This window comes from Phalacrocorax aristotelis, chromosome 11 (assembly GCF_949628215.1).
Source record: "Phalacrocorax aristotelis chromosome 11, bGulAri2.1, whole genome shotgun sequence".
NCBI classification, from domain to species: domain Eukaryota; kingdom Metazoa; phylum Chordata; class Aves; order Suliformes; family Phalacrocoracidae; genus Phalacrocorax; species Phalacrocorax aristotelis.
Window position 1 is genome coordinate 10297305 of NC_134286.1, and position 19711 is coordinate 10317015.

The window sequence follows — 19711 nt, forward strand, 5'->3', positions numbered from 1 at the left end:
TGACACCCAACATTGCCCCTGGGCCAGTTATCCCAAAAGCCAGACCCACATGAGGAAGAATAGGAGTCATAGGTAAAAATCGTTATGAATGGCAGAGTCTTTGACATAGCAGATAGTACATTTGCAAGCATTTTCTAACATAAAATAATTACACAATAACACAATTTAATTACTTGAATTACTTTCTGGCTTCTATTTCACATTTCACACCCAAGTGATCACAGGCTGGTCCCAGTGCTCCCCCGGTACCTTGTGGCTGAGCCCTGAGCCTGCTCCGCTCCTGACTAGGTGATGATAGTTTTTATCTTTTTTGGCTTAGATGTGAACTTCCCCCAGGGACTCCCATGAATCAGAGCTCACATGTCAGCTTGTCCCGAGCACCCTGCATCCTACTGAAACCGCTGCTGACGTGTGGGAGTTTCCTGGTCTTTTGCCACTGCCAGGCTGACTTCTAGCATGAAGGGTTGTGTCTGCTTCAGTGAGTGTGCTGCTACTTTTCTGGTTCAGAGGCCCAAAGAGCAGAAGAGTCCCCCTCAGTTGCCTCCTACCTTATTTGCTAGCAGTGCTGATGTTGGCAGATAGGTCTTGCTCCCACTGAATCTTGATACACTCACTGCAGACAGGTATAGGGTAGATTTGCAGCCTCTGCAAAATACTGCCAGTCTCCTGATTCATCTGGTCACCTAGGGACATAAGCTTTTAAAGCAAAATTGTTTTTTATCATTGCATTAAAAAATTAAGGGCAAGAAGTATGTTTGAAGAGAACTTGGAGCTGGTTCTTTCCTACAGCAATTTTCTGTGTGCCCTCTGGGCCTGTGCCAGAGGGAGGCAAGGGGGAAGATGTGCTGGTCCTCCATCACCCATGGGGAGAAGAGGGTCAAAGTCAAACCCAAAACGTGTGGCTGAACTAAGAATCCCACGGAGGTCACCTGCATCGAATCCCAGGGCTTGGAGATGCTTATCTGTGTGACCTTGCTCTCCTGAGATACAGTTTGGTGAGAGTAGGAGACACAAACATGACCAGCAGTGACAACTATGTGGAACTGTGATGTGCTTGGGAATGGCACCTGTGGTCAGATAAGGGAGGGTGATTCCCTCTGATTTAAAGTCCTGAGCACCAAGCCCATGCTGGTCTAAGAGAAGCAGGAAAGCAGGAAAACAGGAAAAGCTGCATACCTTGAGCACGCATGCAGTAGCATCTATCTTTGCCAACTTGTTTGACAGCCCATTGATGTAAATCATGATTTCTGGTTCTCTTTGTGAGAACTGCTCCTTCCCAGTGCTGCAACTGCTGCTGACTCACTGCTGCCTCTCGGGCAGCTTCCCCTGGCACCCGCGCCACAGCCGTCACGTGGCAGCGCCCTGGCCCCTGCACCGTCCCAGGGAGAGGGGTCGCTCGGAGGTTTGGTGGGGTCACAACTGGCTTGCACAGGCAGCTTTGTGCAAACGGTGGTCACACAGTATAAGTTTTAACTATGCACTGAGCTAACAACAGCCTGACCCTGTCCTTAGAGGTGTTCTGTGGCGTCTGCTGCGGCAAATAGCATCTGTACGTGTGAGTGTGCGCATGCATAGGGGCACACACATACACATGCACACAGCATGTTGTTAGAGCTGACACACCAGGAAAGCATGCCAGGGAGCAGGGCAGCATGATGCAGGATACAACAGAAGCTGAGTAGACTATGAGAAGCTGTGGCCCAGCTACGACCATCCAACCGCTGCTTGTGCACAGCTTGGGCAGTCAGACAGAGCTTGTTTTTGGAGGGGCTTGTGTGCTCTGGTCTGGATTTCCATCACTTGTATCTCCTTTTGCTTTCCCTTGCTTTTTCCTCTACCTTGGTCCCAGGTGGAGGCCCAGCAGATATGCTGCTCCCTGGTGTTATCCCATTGCTGCAGGCTGTTACAGAGCCTCCAGAAATAACCACCACCCAAAACAGTGCAGGAGAGCCAGGAAGGTCACGGGAGGATGAGGGGTGAGCAGCTTTGGGAGAGTATCAGCAATGAGAGGAAATGGGAAAGGGGAGGAGGGAGGGAGGATCCCTTCGAGCAGGGAGAAAATGCTATGGGGGAGCTCAAATAGTCCTGCAAGGCAGTGAAGTAACATGCTGAGAAATGCAAACACAGGGACAACCAGTGGAATGTGGTTCCGTACCCACCTCCAGGCACAGAGGAGTGGAAAACCTGCGCTGGGACATGCTTCATATCCAGCTGAGGGCTCCCACAAAGCCCTCCCTGCGGCATCCAGGTAACAAAAGCAACAAACCCCCCATAAATACCAAATCAGATCACTGCAAACACGCTGACAAAAACATATCAAGCCAAATGTTTCCTGAAGAAGGTGTGGCAAGGGAGAGAGATGTGGCAATGTTGGATGTGGCTGCTACTGTGCATGGCAGGTGTGGAAACAGACAGTGGCATTCACTGCCTGCTGATCAGTAAGTCATGCTGCAAGACCTGTGCCTGGGCTGTTGACACCAGTAGCGATGGAAGAGGCTTGTATTCCATGCAGGTTATGAGGCTGCAGAGAGCACACAGTGCTGTAACACATGCCTTTCCTTTCTGGGAGCATGGGAAGTGCTCAGCGCCAGGCACGCTATAGGAAAGAAAATATCCCACATAGCTGTGAAATGCAGATGTGGAAAATATTTTCCCTGAATGGACTTGATAGTCTTTTCCTGTCTTGATTAAGAGGAAAAGGTCTTCTGGCCTAAAGAGACTTTGCAGAGTTGGTTTTGTTGGACGGTTCAGGCTCTCACCGAACTGTGTGAGCAAGACAGGCTGCAGCATCCTTCGCTAGTGCTGGTTTTCTTCTGTTTGCAGCCCTGATGAAGTAGCAGGTCTTCAGGAAAGGCAGATTTCCCTTTATTCCTGAGATGACAGGCCAGAGGAGTAATGTCCCAGAAGGACATAACCCATGGCATAGATGACTCCAGGTGGATGGTGAGACTTTCCTGTAGTATGACTCTTCTGGTCCTTCAGCGGTCCCAGTGCCACCCTGCAGCCATGAGAGGAGCGGTCAGGCAGGGCTGCAGCCTCCTTCCTTACACGGCCGTGCTTCCCGTGCCCGGAGGTGCTCAGCAGGGTATTTTTTATGCAGTTGAAGTCGTTGACTTGATTTTTCTTTGCAAAGGCCAGTCCCACCCTTGGAAAATGCAGCAGGAAGTCACCTTTCCATGGCCTGAGAGGTGGGAGGAAGAGGGGTCAGTGCCCGCTAGGAGGATGGTGCTCCCAGCACGGGGTGAGCCCAGCCCGGACCCTGCCTCCATCCCACACCACAGGCGTGGGGACACCGTGCCTGGAGCTGTGCAGCGGCAGCGGGTCCCTCGCAAGGAGGAGCCAGGATGGGCAGAGCAAAACTTATAACAACCGAGGCTGTTTCCTGCTTCCAGAACCAGAGCATCAAACTGTTACTTTGGAAGTGAAATAGCCGTGTTATTTTTACGGGGAGCTACCCAAAGTGTGAAGGAGTGCACCTGCTAAATCAAAGGTGAGGTGCAGGCTTGGTGCCTGATGGATGGAGTAAGAAATGGTTGAGAAAGCCCTGTCTGCCTCTCAGAGTGTCGTCCCAAAACTCAGACTGCGCATGGGTTTTTATTCAAAGAATCAAAGAATTTTCCTGGTGCTCTGATTTGTGCTATATCATCTGCTCCCACAAATAAACCAACTTAATTACACAGACATGCTCTTTATTCATTCTTCCTGGCATACTGACAATTTCTGCATGTGCAGATGAGTTGTGTCTAAGCTTTTGCCAATGCAAATGCTCTGCCCTCCAAATTGCCATGGTTTATTTTTGTCTGAAAATGCTCGGTGTATCCATATGATTTCATATACAGTTGTTACGTCTTTGTTTTCTCTATGTTCCATCTTTAAATGCCTAAAAGTGTACTGCTAGTTTATGAATCAGAGTTGGTGCATCACTGTGTAGCGGAACCATGAGTTATGCTTTCCTCTGGAGATCTACTTTTGTTCTTCATTGCAGCTCACCAAAAGTCACGATGAAAGCAATGCACTCTAAAAGGGGGTGCATTAGCTGTTTTTGTAAGGAAGAATGGTGAGCAGCTTGTTTTGAACTGCATTTTGTCAGGTTTGAAAAGGTAATTTGCTACTTGTGAAGATTAAAATAGAATCCAAAATGAATACAGTTGTTGAATGAGAAACAAATAAGTACCTTTTACTAACATGGCTTTACAGAGCACTCTTATGTTTGAAAGGGAAGTAGAAATAGAAAAGATAACAACATTACAGTCAAGGAATTACATTGCGTACATTTTCTGTATGGGACCCAAACTCACACCAAAATTACTGCATTCTAAAAACACTCACGAAAATCAGTTAGATTTCTAAAGATGTAATAACACCACAAAGTACTGTGGCATCTGGAAGTTATAACTTTATATATGCCATTAGCATGAAGTCAGTCAGTCCTAAGACAACTTCTCTGGCTCCTGTCATTGCACCTGTGTTTAATAACCCGTAGTCGCTTGCCTGGACGCTGCCTCTCTGACGTGGCTCGGGGAGAACCCAGACCCTCTTGGGCTACACCCAGCAGATCAATGTTTTTAACTGAGCTTTTATCAACTATCGGTCTCTGGTTTAGACTCCCTTCCTCCACAGAACAATTGCGGATGGGACTCAGTCACATGAAGAGAAGAATGGTTGTAAGGAATTTTAACTGGAGCAAAATGAAGCTGTTTTGTCGCCGGGCAGAGCAGGAGCTGGAAGTCAGTAGCTCTGTAGGCAGGACCCATGCTGGAGCTGGCTCGGATTTAGGGCTTGCAGCTGGGATTTCAGTGTTCCAAGTTTCACTACTAAAACTTTTGCTTTCCTGACCAGCTTCTAGTGGTCCCATGGGTGGGAGCAGGAGTTCATGTGTGACCTCTTTTGGGAGCCTGGATTTACTGGTGCGTGTATTTGCACCCTTCAGGACTGCGTTTCCAGATCTTCCCTCAAAACTGGCATCCTCTGCCACAAACGCACCAGCCGCTTTCTCCAGCAGCTCCGTTTCCTGTCCACAAAATGTCCATAAAATGCCACGCAAACATCGGCATTTTCTGGGAGGTCCCACAGAAGTGCTGTAATGCCCGACGGCACCGGCAGGAGTCAGGGTTGCCGTGGCAGCCCCAGCTTTGAATTCCCGTGCTTTCATGGTTTCCTGCCTCAGCCTTAGTGTTAGTTTAAACCCAGTTTATATATATAGGTATTTTGATGATAATTATTATTTAACTCTAGTGCCGCCATCTTCTTCTTTTTCTCTTGACGGACTCCGTATCCCAGAGGAAATTAAATAGTTCATTGCTGGTCTCTCCAGTGTCCAGAAACAGCGCGTGGTGAGTATTTACAAACCTGGCTGGCCAGATGTGGGAGAATAGTCTGAAATGGGCCTTTTGAGATTTTATGGAAAGAATCTACCCAAAAACCATTCATTGAATCACTTGCCCCGTTCCTGGGGATGAGCTGTACTCTCTAGTGCAAGAAGTGATGTTGGCAGAGGACAGAGGCGGGCAGAGAAAACCAGGTGGTAGCGGAGAGGTGTCCATGAGGGGTGGCAGTAAAAGCTGGAATAGCAGTAGTGGAAAGCAGAGTTGCTGGGGTCAAATGAGCCAGAGCCCTCCCAGATCAACGAAGTATTTGCCGTGGGGTTTCCAGGGCACCCCAGAGACTCCACTGCAACTAGTCTGTGTTTAATTTCATTCTCTCCTCTGCTTTTCCTTTGCCAGCAGGGAGTGTGCCTTATTCTGCCATCATACTTCATTTGAAGGGTAACACAAGGTGCAGTGAATTCCTGGCGTACACTTCCATTCCTGCCCCTTTGCTGCTGAATATATATTTTTTTCATTATAGCCAGCAGAAGCAATTTATTTGTTTAGTTGTGTCCAGGAAACATACCCGAGGGAGATCTCTGAGCATGACCACAAAGCTGATAAGGATTAATGGCAGATGATAGAACACTGGATAAGTCTATTCCCACATTTGGGTCAATATCTGCTATTAATAGCATGAGCATTAAGTAAATGGGTATCAGGTTATTATATGTTATTATATTTAATAAGAGTCAGTATTTACTTTTCCTCTAAAGACCGCTGAGCACCACAGTAACATCACTGTACACTCTGGCAGCCAGGAGAGCAGCCTGCCCTATCTCAGTGGCGGTGAGTTTAGCACAACCATCACATCTCAGCTTTAAAAGGGCATTATGTGGCCTGTATGTTTTATCCTTAGACAAAACTAACAGTATTTGTTTTAGTCTCCATTGCTAGCAGAGAATGCTTTATTAGTGGGGATAAATCTCTTTCCTTCTACAGGTGTTGATATCTGCTGTGGAAGCTCATAGACATACCAGTAACCATTTTTAAAAGTAGCTCTAAGAATCTAGTGTTGATGCTGTTCTGGCTTATCCAGCAGCTCCAGGTCCCTGCTGTGCCCTGGGTGAGAAATAACAAAGCATCTCCTTTGCTGTCACCTGCACTTTCATTCTCGCCTCCCTTAATTTCCTGCATTAATTAAAAAAAAAATAATCCCAGAAATATTTAGGAAGTGCAAAAACCCAGCTGCGTCCTGCACATGGTGGGCCAGTGTGTATGCATAAGCCAGGAAGCCCCTCTGCCCCCTGAACAGCTGCATCCATGCAGCCGCTTCCGAATTGCTGCAGCCCATCAGCATTTCTTCCTCTACCCCTACGTTTCCTTTGCTGTTTGTCAACCGTCCCCTGCTCGCCCACCACTCCAGCCTGCCTGGTGCCTGCTGTGTGGGCTCTCCAGGGCCACGACTGCCTCTCTGCTTCCCCTGGAATGCTCTGCTAAGGCAGAGGCTGGAGATCCCCAGTACTGACCACGACGGAAATGACATCAAACCAAATCCAGCAATACCTTTTGGGTAGAAAGAGGGGTTGACTGGGAAAGTCTAGTTACCTGTTCACCACTTTGAGTCACGCTATAGGCCTGAGGGAGCTGAAACTGCTCTGGGAATTCTTGAGGCTGTGCTAAAAAAGAACCTGATTTATTGTGCTTGCTTTATAGAGGAGCAAAAACGTCTCTGGCAGTGGGCAATGATCAATCATCTGAGGGGGTGCAGAAAGCAGCAATGTTAAAGAATATAAAATTGAAGGTATTTCTTAATGACACAGTTATTTGAGAAAGCTGAAGTGTTGAGCACTTCACGCACTGCAGCTCTGCAATCCAAGCTCTAGATGAGCAACCTCGCTGGACCAGCATCTGTACCATCGTGGGACAGCGAGAAACACCCTGCCCCACAGAGCTCACTGAAAACCAAGAGGGACCTGTAGATACCAGGAGACAAAGCCAAAGAAGGGAACAATGTGTGAGAAGCAAGACTACTGGCATGTTGTTTATCCCATTATTTTATGGACTGCTAGGCTGAAAACCAGCACACCTGGCCCTCGGCAGCAATGGGAACAAACCAGAGCGGTTTCCTGCACCAGACCCCTGGGGATGAGGAACATCTGTGTGCTCCAGACTAGGACCAGCGCCCCGCAGAAATGGTTTTCCCATCCTGGGGATATTTTAAATATTTTAGACTTTTCTGTCCCTCATCAGCCAAAAATTCAAAACTAGGGAGAAATGGAAATCTCAGACATTTTGTTTTGAACAGCTCTCCATAAATCATGCAGCCTAATAGGCAAAAGGGGTTACTTAAGGTCTTTACTTAGACCTTTGTTCTAAATTTACAGCTTTTACTGGCTTTAAATAAAACCCTTGTTGTTGCTTATATACAATATTTTTCCTTCTCTTGGTTTAATTTTAGATGTGTACAGCTAAGTGTTAAATATGCATTACTAAGTAATTGAAATGTCATAGTCCTAGATTAAACTCCTCTAGTGGAATTAAATTAAAGGTTTCTGCACCTGCTTTAGAAGAGCACAGTGTGAATGTTTTATAGCAGCAGCAAAGCCAGAATTACAGGTTAAGCTCCCAATCTGTGTGCATGACTAACACCAGGAAAAACAAAAACAGTTTGAACTTTTAAAGGCTGGAACCAAGAAACGCTGAAGGAGATGTAACTTATTTTAGAACCAGCTTTCTGCTGGAAAGATGCAGCTCCTGTTACGGCCCCAGGCTCTGGGGCGCTTGATTTAGTGGGACTGGTCTTGCTCCTGCTCACAGCAAAGCCACTAAAGCTGTGCAATCACATCTCTATTTCTTGCTGTAAGTGATTTAGGAGCTCACTTCCATAGCGATTACTACCCTGCCAACAGCTGTACCGCATTGCAGGGTCAGAGTTTCAGCAAACATTCATTGGGTATAGGGAAAGAAATCCCACATAAATATCTGGCTGTGACTGCTCATCATGCCCTCTGCATGGAGCCAGCCTGGAGGTGAGGCATGCTTTCAGGTAAGCTTTTGGGAGAAAATTCAAACTTGTGAAGCATCAGGGTGTTAAAGGCCAGCCCTCCCTGTCGCACTGGCTCTGGCCTGCCGGTCGTGGGAGGGAAGCAGCTGGGAGGGAGGCTAAGGAAAAGCCTCCTCCAGATTTTCCTGTGCCCCAGCTGACCCTGCGAAGAACAAGAGAGCTACTTATGTGTGTTCCCATATTTAGTACGGGAGGGAAATGCCCTCTCCAGCAGGAAGGCAGCATGCTTGACCTCCTTTCTGTGTGTCCCAGCATGCAGGACAGCAGTGACCTTCACCAGTGGGGTGAGGGACACATCTCTGCTGGCTTTTGGGGACAGCATGGTGCATTCATCACTGTTGGTCTGAGGCAAGTAGGAGCCCATCACCATCTTCAGCTCCCCAGTGGGATCCTCTGCCTGAGCTCATGGCTGTGTGGAGGTTGGTGTTATAGAAGGAAGCAGCAGAAAGGGGGAAGCAGACATGCTCCTACTGCGCTGGTTTGATTTCAGACTTTCGTTTGAGGAATGCTGAGTCTTTCAATAGCTGTCTTGCTCCACACATGGGCCAAAACCACCTTGCAGGGTTCAGCTGGAAGGCGCTGCTTTCAGCTGGCCTCCATTTCGTTTCTTCCTCAGCATCTCAGCCACCTTTGTGACATGCCAGAGAGTACAATTTCCCAATTCCTTCCTTAGCTAGTCCTGAGACGGACAATAAATAACAAGAGGAGTCTTTTATAAGCAGATATAAAGTACTCACATCTGCAGCGTGTTACTAAAGTCGTATGGTGATTTGTTCTCAGAGTATCTATCGGTATGAGCAATGTTTGGATAGGTCCATGCTACAGAATGTAGCCAAATAAAATTACAGAGTTTTTTAGAACAAGCCTCAAAAAGGTTAAGATTCTTTACCTAAGAGAACAGGAGAGTTATGATTCTTTGTAAATAGGTTTTCTTTTATAAGCTTCTATCTAACAAATATTTTGAATAAATGGCAAAACTGTTCGGCATGATCCAAATCCCTGCCAGCCCCTGTGTGCCTTGTGAACACTGCATTTTCACAGTGAGGGCAAAGGACCGCCATATGCAGGGCATCTGGCCTGACAGGGGCTAGCAGCAGCACTGCCAGCAGCCACTGCAGAAGGCCTGGAGGTGTCAGGAGTGTCCCTGAGGACAGTGCAGAACTGGGGGAGGCAGACAAAAGTGCTGCAGGAAAAAATCCAGTGCTGAGCATTAGTGATCACCTGGCAGAGTGGGGTGGGGGTCTTGGAGAGCTGAGGGGCAGAGGATGTGGGAGAAGAAAGCCAGAGGAGGACGGGATCAGTGAGGGACCAAGGTTGGAGGGGTCTGAGTGAGGGCTGGTCCCAACGAAGAGTGAGAGGAGTAAGGACTGCAGGCAGGACATCCCCAGGCAGGCAGCCCAGGGAAGGGTGCTGTGATATGGGGGGATAATTCCAGCTGTGTAGCTGTTCGGATATTCCTCTTCCTGGGCGTTCATGGGGTATCACAGCAGCATGGTGCAGCCGGATGACCAATAAATATCCTTTTTCCACAGCTGAAAAGGCAGCGCAGAGGTGGAGAGATTCAATCCCCAGCTGTGGGGAGCAGGAACTGTTTGGGGAGCCACAGCACATAATCTGGGAGAGGCATCCCAAACTTAAGAGTCCCTGCCTCCATGTCGTAGCTATGGCTCTGACCCGGCGATGCAGAGCCCTGCGTGTCGCAGGGCTGCTCTGAGTTACACTGGAGCAGTTTATGCCAGCCGCTCGCAATGCCCTTTTCTGGAAAAACGCCTGCATCCTGCTCTCTTGGACCCCCACTCATCCAGACTGGGAAGTCAGGGTGCAAAGCGAAGTCCTGTATTGCTGGCGCAGCTCCTGGGGTATAAGGCACACTGGAAAACCAACCCTGCAGTTGTTCATGAGCACACTCTCACTCCATAAAAAGAAGCCTGTAACCTGTGTCTAGTGTATTTTGCTGACCACGCAGGATTGCATAGCAGTCAGTAACGACACTCCAAAGTGCTGTTTGCTGGTTGAAGGTGTCCTGTTGCCGGGGCTGGGGTGCATGTCAGGACAGGCTGTTGCTCAGCCCAGCAGCGTCAGTAGTGGAAACAACATTCTCACCAAAAGTGATGGCCAGTGGCTGGGCTTGCAGGCTGCACTGGTGCCCTCGGTGTGTGCCAGCAGGGCCAGGCTGCTTTGCAGCAGCAGCGTGCTAGAGCATGGCCAGCCCGACCTGGCTCCGCTCTAGCAGAAGCGCCCTGGGGACAGCGCGGCTGTGATTAAACGCACGGTTGTTGTTACTCCCAGTGCCACGCACACAGCGTGCAAGGGGCCCTAGCGAGCACAGCCCATTGACCGCTGAGCAAACAGGTCAGCTCTGGAGCATGGCCAGGCAGTCAGCAAACCTGGGCAATTTCAGCAGGACAAGGGAGCAGGCCGGGAGCCAGCGCTGGGAAGCCTGGGCTTGGCGGAGCCCCATTCGCACCTAGCCCCGTCTCCCGGCAGCGTGGCACATCCACGGCACCTGGCTGCTTCCCCACAACGCAGAGGTGCGGGGTGCTGGAGAAAGGCCCATTTTGGGGGGGGGCAGGAGGGCCGGGGAGGGCAGGCGGGGCGGCTCCGGGCGCGCCCCCGGAGGGTGGCGCTGGGGCCCCGCCGGGCGCGCAGCCGGCACCGGGCTCCGGCCGCCCACCGGGGCGGCGGCTGCAGCACCAGCAGCCGAAAGGCAAGAGCGGAACGCGTGCTGCCGCGGGCTTTCCTCAGCAGCCCGTAACTCCCGATGCGCAGCGGGCTGCGGGGCATTGCCCAGAGCAAGGGCACGTCCGAGAGGCGATAAATTAACTGGGTTGTAGCGACAAAAGCAGAGGGTCGTGGCTACGGATTTAAAAGTATGGGAAACGTGTTTTGCCTGGCTGAAATTGCCTTGGTTTTGCTTCAGAGCGGTGCACTGATGCCACAGACAGCAGCTGGCTGCGGCGGGGTTCAGAGGCAGCCCCCCGCAAGGTGCCACGCAGAGGGCACAGCCCTGACTGCAGGGTGGGCGATGCCCCCAGCACCTGGGCACGGGACAGGAGCACGAAGCCCCGGCACCCACACCAGTGCCTCTGCCCACCCAGCCCAGCTGGCCCTTCCATGGCCAGCCTGCATGGTGGGGCCCCAGTTTCAAACCCCGCTGGAGGCTTTTGGGGCCACTGGTTCCCCCGGGCCAGCATGGGTTTGATGCTCTGAGGAGACAGGGACCGTGCCCTGCCACTGGTGTCTGAGAGTAAAGCCATCCTTAAGGGAAAAAGGGTCATGCCTCCCTCCTGGGGATGCCAAAAGTAACTAACCCAAAGCCCTTTCTTTGACTCCACGTGAGAGTTGAGCTTGGGTGTGGTCTCACTTGAGACCCTTCTGCTTGCTCGTCTTTGTGGCAGCTCTCAGGTTATTTTGATCTTCTCTCCCTTTATTGCAAGAAGACAGACCCTGGTAGCTTTTCGCAGCTCATTTCCAGCAGTTTGGTTCTTGGGTACCAGTTGAAATACTGGATGCAGTGTGTCCGCAGTTAAGCCAAGCTGAGATCTGCCCCTGCCCCATGCCTGGTTTGGCTTGGCTGGTCTCTTTTCTGACTGAGAAACGCAGAAAGCCCACAGGCTTTCCCACACGGATACTTCAGACAGGCTGAAAGACAAAATCAATTTTAAATGGATTAAGTCTTATGAGTGTACCTCTGTTTTCTTTAATATATATCACAGAGTAATTTAAATAGATTGGCTCTTGTGAGTTTAGCTCTGTACCCTGAATACCAAGGAATTAAGGAAATCTTGTTTCATAAGATCTCTGGGAAGGGCACTGGTTCATCGCACAAAGCCCAGGTCTCACTGCAGGCCAGTACATATTGGAAAGAGCTTGCTGTATTGCTTAGGTTGCCGGTTGGTGCTTATGCCCCCTCACAATGCCTTAACGCAGAGCAAACAACATTCTACTGCACCCTTCCTCAGGCAGGAGTGAAAGGTAATTCTGGTATAAGAGAAAAGCACCGCTGCTTCTGCAGTAATGACACGGAAGTACATACTGCTGTGGGGAAGAAAAGCAGTTTGGTGCAGTGGAAATGGAGCTCCCCCCTTCCACAGCACTGGGGCAAAGCAGCCCCTGGGTAGCAGGGGCAGAGGGGGTCCGGCACTGGGCGCTGTGCTGAGGATGGCACCCATGGGCTCCGCTTCCCCTCCTGCCACATGGGTTTTGGTGTTTCCACAATGCCACAGCACTGCCATGTGCAAATGGTACCGCTACAGGGGACGGTGTGTGCAAGAGTCATGCTGCAGGCAGGGGGGATATCTGCTGCCAGATTCCCCGTGGAGTCATTCTGCCTCTAGAGCCAAAGCAGCATCAGGCTCCCAGGCATGCTCCGTTTGGCATACAGGCTGCTGGAGTTTTGTCTGAATACTTGATTTGGAAGGCAGTTTGCAAAGCCGTGAAGGGCTGCTTCTACCTGGCACAGTGCTCGCAGGGCAATGCTGGCGTCAGGAGAACGGGCAGACTTGTGGCAGCACAGGAGGTCCTGCAGGGATTGCCAGGGACAAGGGCGAGTGGGCTGCAACGTGGGAACACCGTGAGGTCCTTCGGATGCCTTATGTTAATAATCACATTTTTATCAACTGCTGTCATTAATGTTAGGAAACTTACTGCAAACACGTTAGAATGCTAGCAAACACTCTTGCAGCCATCCCAGCCTCTAGATCTCCCAAATAATGTTGCAGAACTTAACAGATGCCCATCCTTGGTATGCTTGCAGGCGACTGTCAGTGGTAAATCCACTGTCTGCCCTCAGCACAGGGTATATGAGAGAAGGCCTTAGCACTGAGTCTGTCTGGTGTCCTTCAGCCAGCCAGAGTCATGTAAATGCACTAACTCCTGTGAGACCAAGGCAATTCCCTAAACCAAAGGACCTCTGTATTTGTTGTAATTGGGACTGGAATGCACAAAGAGACCAGGTAACCTCCATCATGTGGAAAATCACATTTGTTATGGTTTTTATATCTCTGTCAAATACTTCTCTGCAAGATGTTGTTTTTCAATTGCTTCTCAGGTGGCACAGCGATCGCTGCTTTTAATTGTAAAACCTTGCATCATAAGTGGGATAGATGAAAGCTCATGGAACAATGCTCCAACTGTGCCATTCAGCAGGGTAAGCCATGCACCCATCTCTGCCTGTGCTGGCCTGGATCTGGCAGCTGCTGCAGGCAGGGACCCTGCTTCACCCTCACTGCTCCCGCTGCCCGTTGGGGCCACCACTTCCAATATGGCCCTGCTCCTTCAGTGCAGGCTGCGCGTGCCTCACATGGTGCTTGAAAACACAAGATTTTCTCCTGCCTTGCAAATTTTGACCCTTCATTTGTTTTTACAACAGGAAGATAAGCAGCTAAATCTACTAAGCCCATAAAGAAAGTCTTGCCCTTTCTGGGACTGAGTGTACATCCTCGGGCAGATAAGCGCCATGCATGCAGCATAAAAAAAATACGCCAAGGAACAGAAGAGAACACTCTAAGAGATGATATCTGTGTATAAAAAGCCCAATGAGTAACTGCTAGTATGAACCTTGAAATAAAGGAGCCGTGGCTGGATGTGAGGGACAGCTCTGCAGCGCCGGCTGCTTCCTCCCCAGGGCGCGAGGTCTGGGAAAGCCTCTCCTGGGGGCTCAGAAACACTGGCTGGCAGCTGAGCACATGCAATTTGCAGTGCTATTCAGCAATAAGTGTGAGATGATATGCCGGCTTGCAGTAAAAGCAAATATTGACATTTTGGTGAGGAGGGAAGAGAAACTTGTAAATAGCATCTGGTATAAAACTTTGTTTAAGTAGACAGAACATTTACGCTCACAAGCAATGTGAAATCCAGCAAAGATCAAATGTCAGACCGTAGCCTTTAAAGAACAAGACAAATGACCACAGTAAAGGACACATTACAATAAGTAAAGCTGGAATCTTCAGCAGCCCTCAGAGCACTTGAAGGAAACAGAGGCTGCTTCTGCAGACCCCCTGTTGCAGCATCCCCCCCGCCATGATGCGAGGTGCAGTACGTGCAGCAGAAGCCAATTTCCAGCTCATGCTACTGAGGGTGGCCCTGAACCAAAGGCAGACAACTTCTCCTCCTTCTCCAGTGCACGGCAATGGTGGTAATGTGCTGCTTCATGGCACAGAGCAGCTGCACCAGGGGGATTTTCCATTGAGCTCTTCTAAGGCAGAAGAGCAGCATTTGCCAAGGGGCAAAACTGTGGGGTTCACGCACCATCACCCCAATGCTGAACACAGCGATGTTCTCCCTGGCACTGGCAAAGCAAGACAGGCATCTACTGACGCAAGGGAGATCTGGGCTGAAAGGACCTTTGTGTGAAAAGGCACCATAGAGCATACTCTGAATGAAAAGGGGCAAGGCTGAGCCGAGCTGTGCAGCAGCGCTGAGGCTTGTGGCATCCTTCACGCCCAGGCGGTGCAGGTCCCGGCTGGATGCACTGGCAGGGCAGGGAAGCACGCTCCACGCTTTGCCAGCCTTTTGCTTGTGCCTCTAGGTAGGACTAAAAATAGTTCACTTTCATTAACCTCGACTTCATCACCAAAAGAGAGCAGGCAGATTTAATTCGTTTGAACAGAGCTTCGTCTAGTCTTCAAGAGGAAAATTAAAGCCTGGCTTATTGCATTTGTTATTTATACAGAATGGAAAGCTTTGGGGTGCAGTGGCAGGGCCAGGCAGGAACTTCTGATGGCAACTGTGACAGATTGTCCTTATTCCTGCTAATGAGGGTCAGGCCAGATCCAGTCCCGCCTGTGACAGCAGTTCTGCTGAAGCTGGGGATTACACCAATGCTCACATTACTTCCCCTTAGCCAAGGACTGAATAAAGCAAGATCAGTGGGGCTTAAAGACCATGCAAAAGCCCAGCCCAGCACACCAGACTCTGCACACTCACACGCAGAAATGACTTGTTCACCTCTGCATAGGTGACAGCTGTGCAAGAGACTTTCACAGGGGGTGGCTATCACAGAGCTGCGGTCTCAGGGACGCAGCGGCAAGTGTAGTTTGGTCTGTGTTTCAAAGCATTTGACTCAGGTGGGTGCAGGGAAGTGCAGCTTGTTAGGAAACACAATGTTTGTACTTTTGGTAGATATATCTGGCCCTCAGCATACTGAAATTTAGACTCAAGTATCATCTCAGTCACTTGTGTTTGATTTAGTCCTCAGCCAGGAATGTTCTCTGTATTTCTGCCCATGGATTAGATCTAAAGAATAACCTTCACTTTTTCTGAAAAGTTTTTGAAAGCGCAATAGCTTCAACCTGAGGTCTCATCCAGTATTTTATGCTGATGTACACTGACATAAAACCGCTCAGGAACGGGAAACTGTGGCAATATTTGCTTTGGGCCCACTAATCTGAAGTACTCTGGGATGAAACCGTGCCTGCGTGCCCGCCCCAGGGCTCTCTGGTGCATTGGTGCCGTGCCGTGCTGTGCTGTGCCGAGCACTCCTGTTACAGTACAACTGTCCTAATCAAAGGGAACATCAGGGTTTCGGCTCAGGGACTGACTGCTGCTCCGATGCAGATAACACCACAGTCCTGGCTCACAAGGAGACTATTGTGGGAGAATGCTAATGTGACTTTTGCTGCTTATTTGCTGTGGGCCAACACTGGCAGCAAGAAACCACAAATTGTAGCTGGCTGTAGAAAAGACAAAGGCAACTCTGCAGAGTGACTTCAGAAATCAAGGAAAATGACCCACAGACTTTCTGTAACATAACAGCATACAAATGTACCCGTACTCTCTTCCAAAAGTCCTTCCAAATGTCCTGGAGAGTCAACACCGGTCCCTCCCCTCTGCCACCATACCCTGGGCTGCACCATCTATCAGCAAAGCTCCAGCCCCACTTTGTGCCTTCAGCCTGAGCAGCCTCGTGGGAGCCAAGAGCTTGTCCCAGGACACTATGGGCAGCTCTTTGTTCAGCAAAGGTCAGCATTGATGGGGAGGGGCCTGGGGACAGGCCACCGGCTTGATACATTATTGTGCCCTGAATCAGGTCACTGTGCACGTATCACACCTTTGTTAAACAGAAAATTAAATTGAAAAAAAAAAAAAAGAGTAAACTGGGATATGCCAAAACCTTTCAGCACTGCACTGGGTCTGCCTGCCCTGCCACAATGCCCAGGGAAGCATCATGTAAGGAGTCAACTCCCAATCCCTCCTGTGGTGCCAGGCACCTCCTCAGCCATGGGCCTCTCTAAAAGTATATCCTTGCTGCATAGATATGGCTGGGTGTTTGCTCATTGTGCCAAATACCTGCTCATACTCATGGAGAGGCCGTTCAGGGCCTCATGCCTGCACACTCCTCATGGGAGGCAGCCCCTGGCTGGGGTCAGGACTACCCTCGTCTTGACACGGTGGCTCAGCCAGGAGGATGGAAAACATTTTGATTTGGTACTGCAGAATGACAGACATCAAACCTCAAAGACCTAGCTCAAAATTAAGTATTTCTTTTATTGGTGGGAAAGAAGTGTTTCAGCACAACCAAAATGTTTCAGTGGAAACCACTGAGTTAGTAGATACCACATTATCTCCTAAGAAATTTCAACAAGAAAATCCGGAGCCGAGTCGGGCTGGCAGTGTGCAGGCACAGTGGCTTCCCAGGGCTTGCTCAGAGCGAAGTTGCACCATCTTCTCACAAGCACATAGGTTTGTTTTGTGCTTTCTCAATTGCACCTTTTAAGATAAAGCAAAAAAATCAACATTATCAGAAAAAAAATCTGGCCTGCCTGGTAGTTGGAAGCTGCTGCTCCGGGAGTGACTCATCTTTATCTACAGAGCAACAGCTTGCTCCAGCGCTCTCTGTGGGGATTACAGATGCCCCTGCGATACTTAGGGTGAATTAACCTGCCCTTCAGCAGTGGCTGGTGTGTGCCAGGAGTGGGTCAGCCATGGGCACTGGAGCCTTCCTTCCGCTTTGGCACCCGTGGCCATCCTCTCACCACTGGCTGCAAGGCTCCAGAGAGGCTCTCAGGCACCACCACCAACCCTTACACCTTCTTTTCCCACCCACTGTGAGGAGAAGACCTGTCCTTAGCCCACAGCCGTGTCCAGGGTCTGCAGTGTCCACCCCATGGGGCTCGGGGCAGGGAAAACCCTGGGCTAAACTGCTTTCCCCGAGCCCCAAAACACCCAGCAGCCAAGACTAGCAGGCAGCCTTGCTGCAGGGAAGACCTTGCATACTGGTGCCTGAACCCTCCCATTCCCAGGGGTAACACTGGTGCTGATAAAAGACAATTTCCCACACATTCTGCATTTTACACAGTGATTAGCTCCTATGCTAATTCCCAGGGGGGAGTAGCTGAATTATAATTGGATATATGATGTAGCCAGGGTGTAACTTAACTCCTCAGAAGCCCTTTCTGAAGCAGATGGGTATCTTGATTATGCTGTCTGCATTTCTAGTCCAATGTTTGTTGAACAAGGCATATTTGTTATCTAGATCCAGTGCAGCCCCTCCTGCAGCAGGTGCTGAGGCAGCAGCTCTGAGCTGATGGGAGAAACCGTGTAGGTGCCAGCAGCTTCAGGAACAGAGCGTCTTCCCCCAGCAGGACAGCCCGAAGTCTGCTCCTTGCGGACACAGGGCAATGCACAGGGTCGCGCACAGGCACAGCTCCACTCCTTGCTTCTCGGTCACAAGCATTGGGGTTTGAAATATTGACAGCTTTTTTAAATTGTGTTTTTCTAAAAACCTTATGAATAGCTGGGTTATTTTTAAACTGACATTTTTCTAATAACCTTATCAAGTAGTTGAAATTTTTGTGAAACCACGTACAATTTCAATGGCCCTTTGCATATGATCTGAAAGTGAAAAATATAGGGGAAAGAGGAGGGGAAAGAGCTGAGGTTCCATTTCCAGGCCGACACACACCAATGGTGAGTGATGTTGGGGCCTCAACTGGTGGGCAGACATGATGTGAAGGTGGGCCAGAAACATCCCTGTAACTCTCCTGGCCTGCACTGCCTTCCTTCAGGCACAAGCAGACTTGGAAGGACACCCCAAACAGCTCATCCCCATCCAGAGGAGACACCTCTCAAAACGAAACCCAGAGAAGGCAGCGTTGTGGCTCTGCTTAAAGCACGGCTCTGTCTGCCCAGACTGTTTAGGGCAGCATCTCCCTGCAATCATGGAGAGATAATTGTGGAATAGAGCACTGAACTGCGGTGTCAAACGTGAGCAGCTGTTTAAAAGTGCTGCGTTACATGACAAAAGCTTTAATCATTGAAGAAAACAGAGATGGATAAAAATAACACTGAAGGCATGTAACACACTGTGGCACATCTGGTTACATGAGTCACTTTCAAGCACAAAAATTTTTTTGAAGGAGTGGGGACCTTTGATGTTATGTTTTTGAAACTTTAGCAGATGGGCTTAATAGCAGGGGACAACTAGAAAATACTCTGAATACAAGCAGGCACAAGGAACTATATATGTGCTTCAAATATATATATATATTTGCAGCAGAGATTTAAGGGAATAACATCCACATCTGATTTCCAAAGAATCTCTAAGTACTTATTTTTGTCATCCAGTTTCTCCTTAGGGAATCGTTGAAGAGACATATGACCCAGAGGCAGCAAAGCAGTATCTCAACAAACTCATGAAAAGACAAGCTGTGATTTTAAAGTTAGATGAAGCATTTAAAAAGGCACAATAAGTAGCTGTGAAGTGTTCAATGTGGCTGGATTTCCACCAGTCTATTTTCCCTTTGGTCCCTTGGGAGCCTCTCCCCAGTGAGTGGCTTCACACCGACCAGGAGGCTTAGACATGTCACAGAATCACAGAATCCCAGAATGGCAGGGGTTGGAAGGGACCTCTGGTGATCATCTTGTCCAACGCCCTGCTTGAGCAGGCACACCCAGAGCAGGGGGCACAGGACCGCGTCCAGGCGGGGTGTGAATGTCTCCAGGGAAGGGACCCCACAGCCTCCCTGGGCAGCCTGTGCCCCTGCTCTGGAACCCGCACGGGAAGGGGTTTTCCCTCATGTTCAGGTGGAACTTCCCATGTTCCAACTTGTGCCCATTGCCCCTTGGCCTGGCGTTGGGCACTAATGAAAAGAGCCTGGTCCCATCATCCTGACACCCACCCTTTAAACGTTTACAGGTAGTTATGAAATCCCCCCTCAGCCTTCTCTTATCCAGGCTGAACAAACCCAAGTCTCTCAGCCTTTCCTCATAAGGGAGATGCTCCAGTCCCCTGATCATCTTCATAGCTCTCCGCTGGACTTGCTTGAGCAGTTCCCTGTCCTTCTTAAACTGGGGAGCCCAGAACTGGACACAGCACTCCAGATGTGGTCTCACTAGG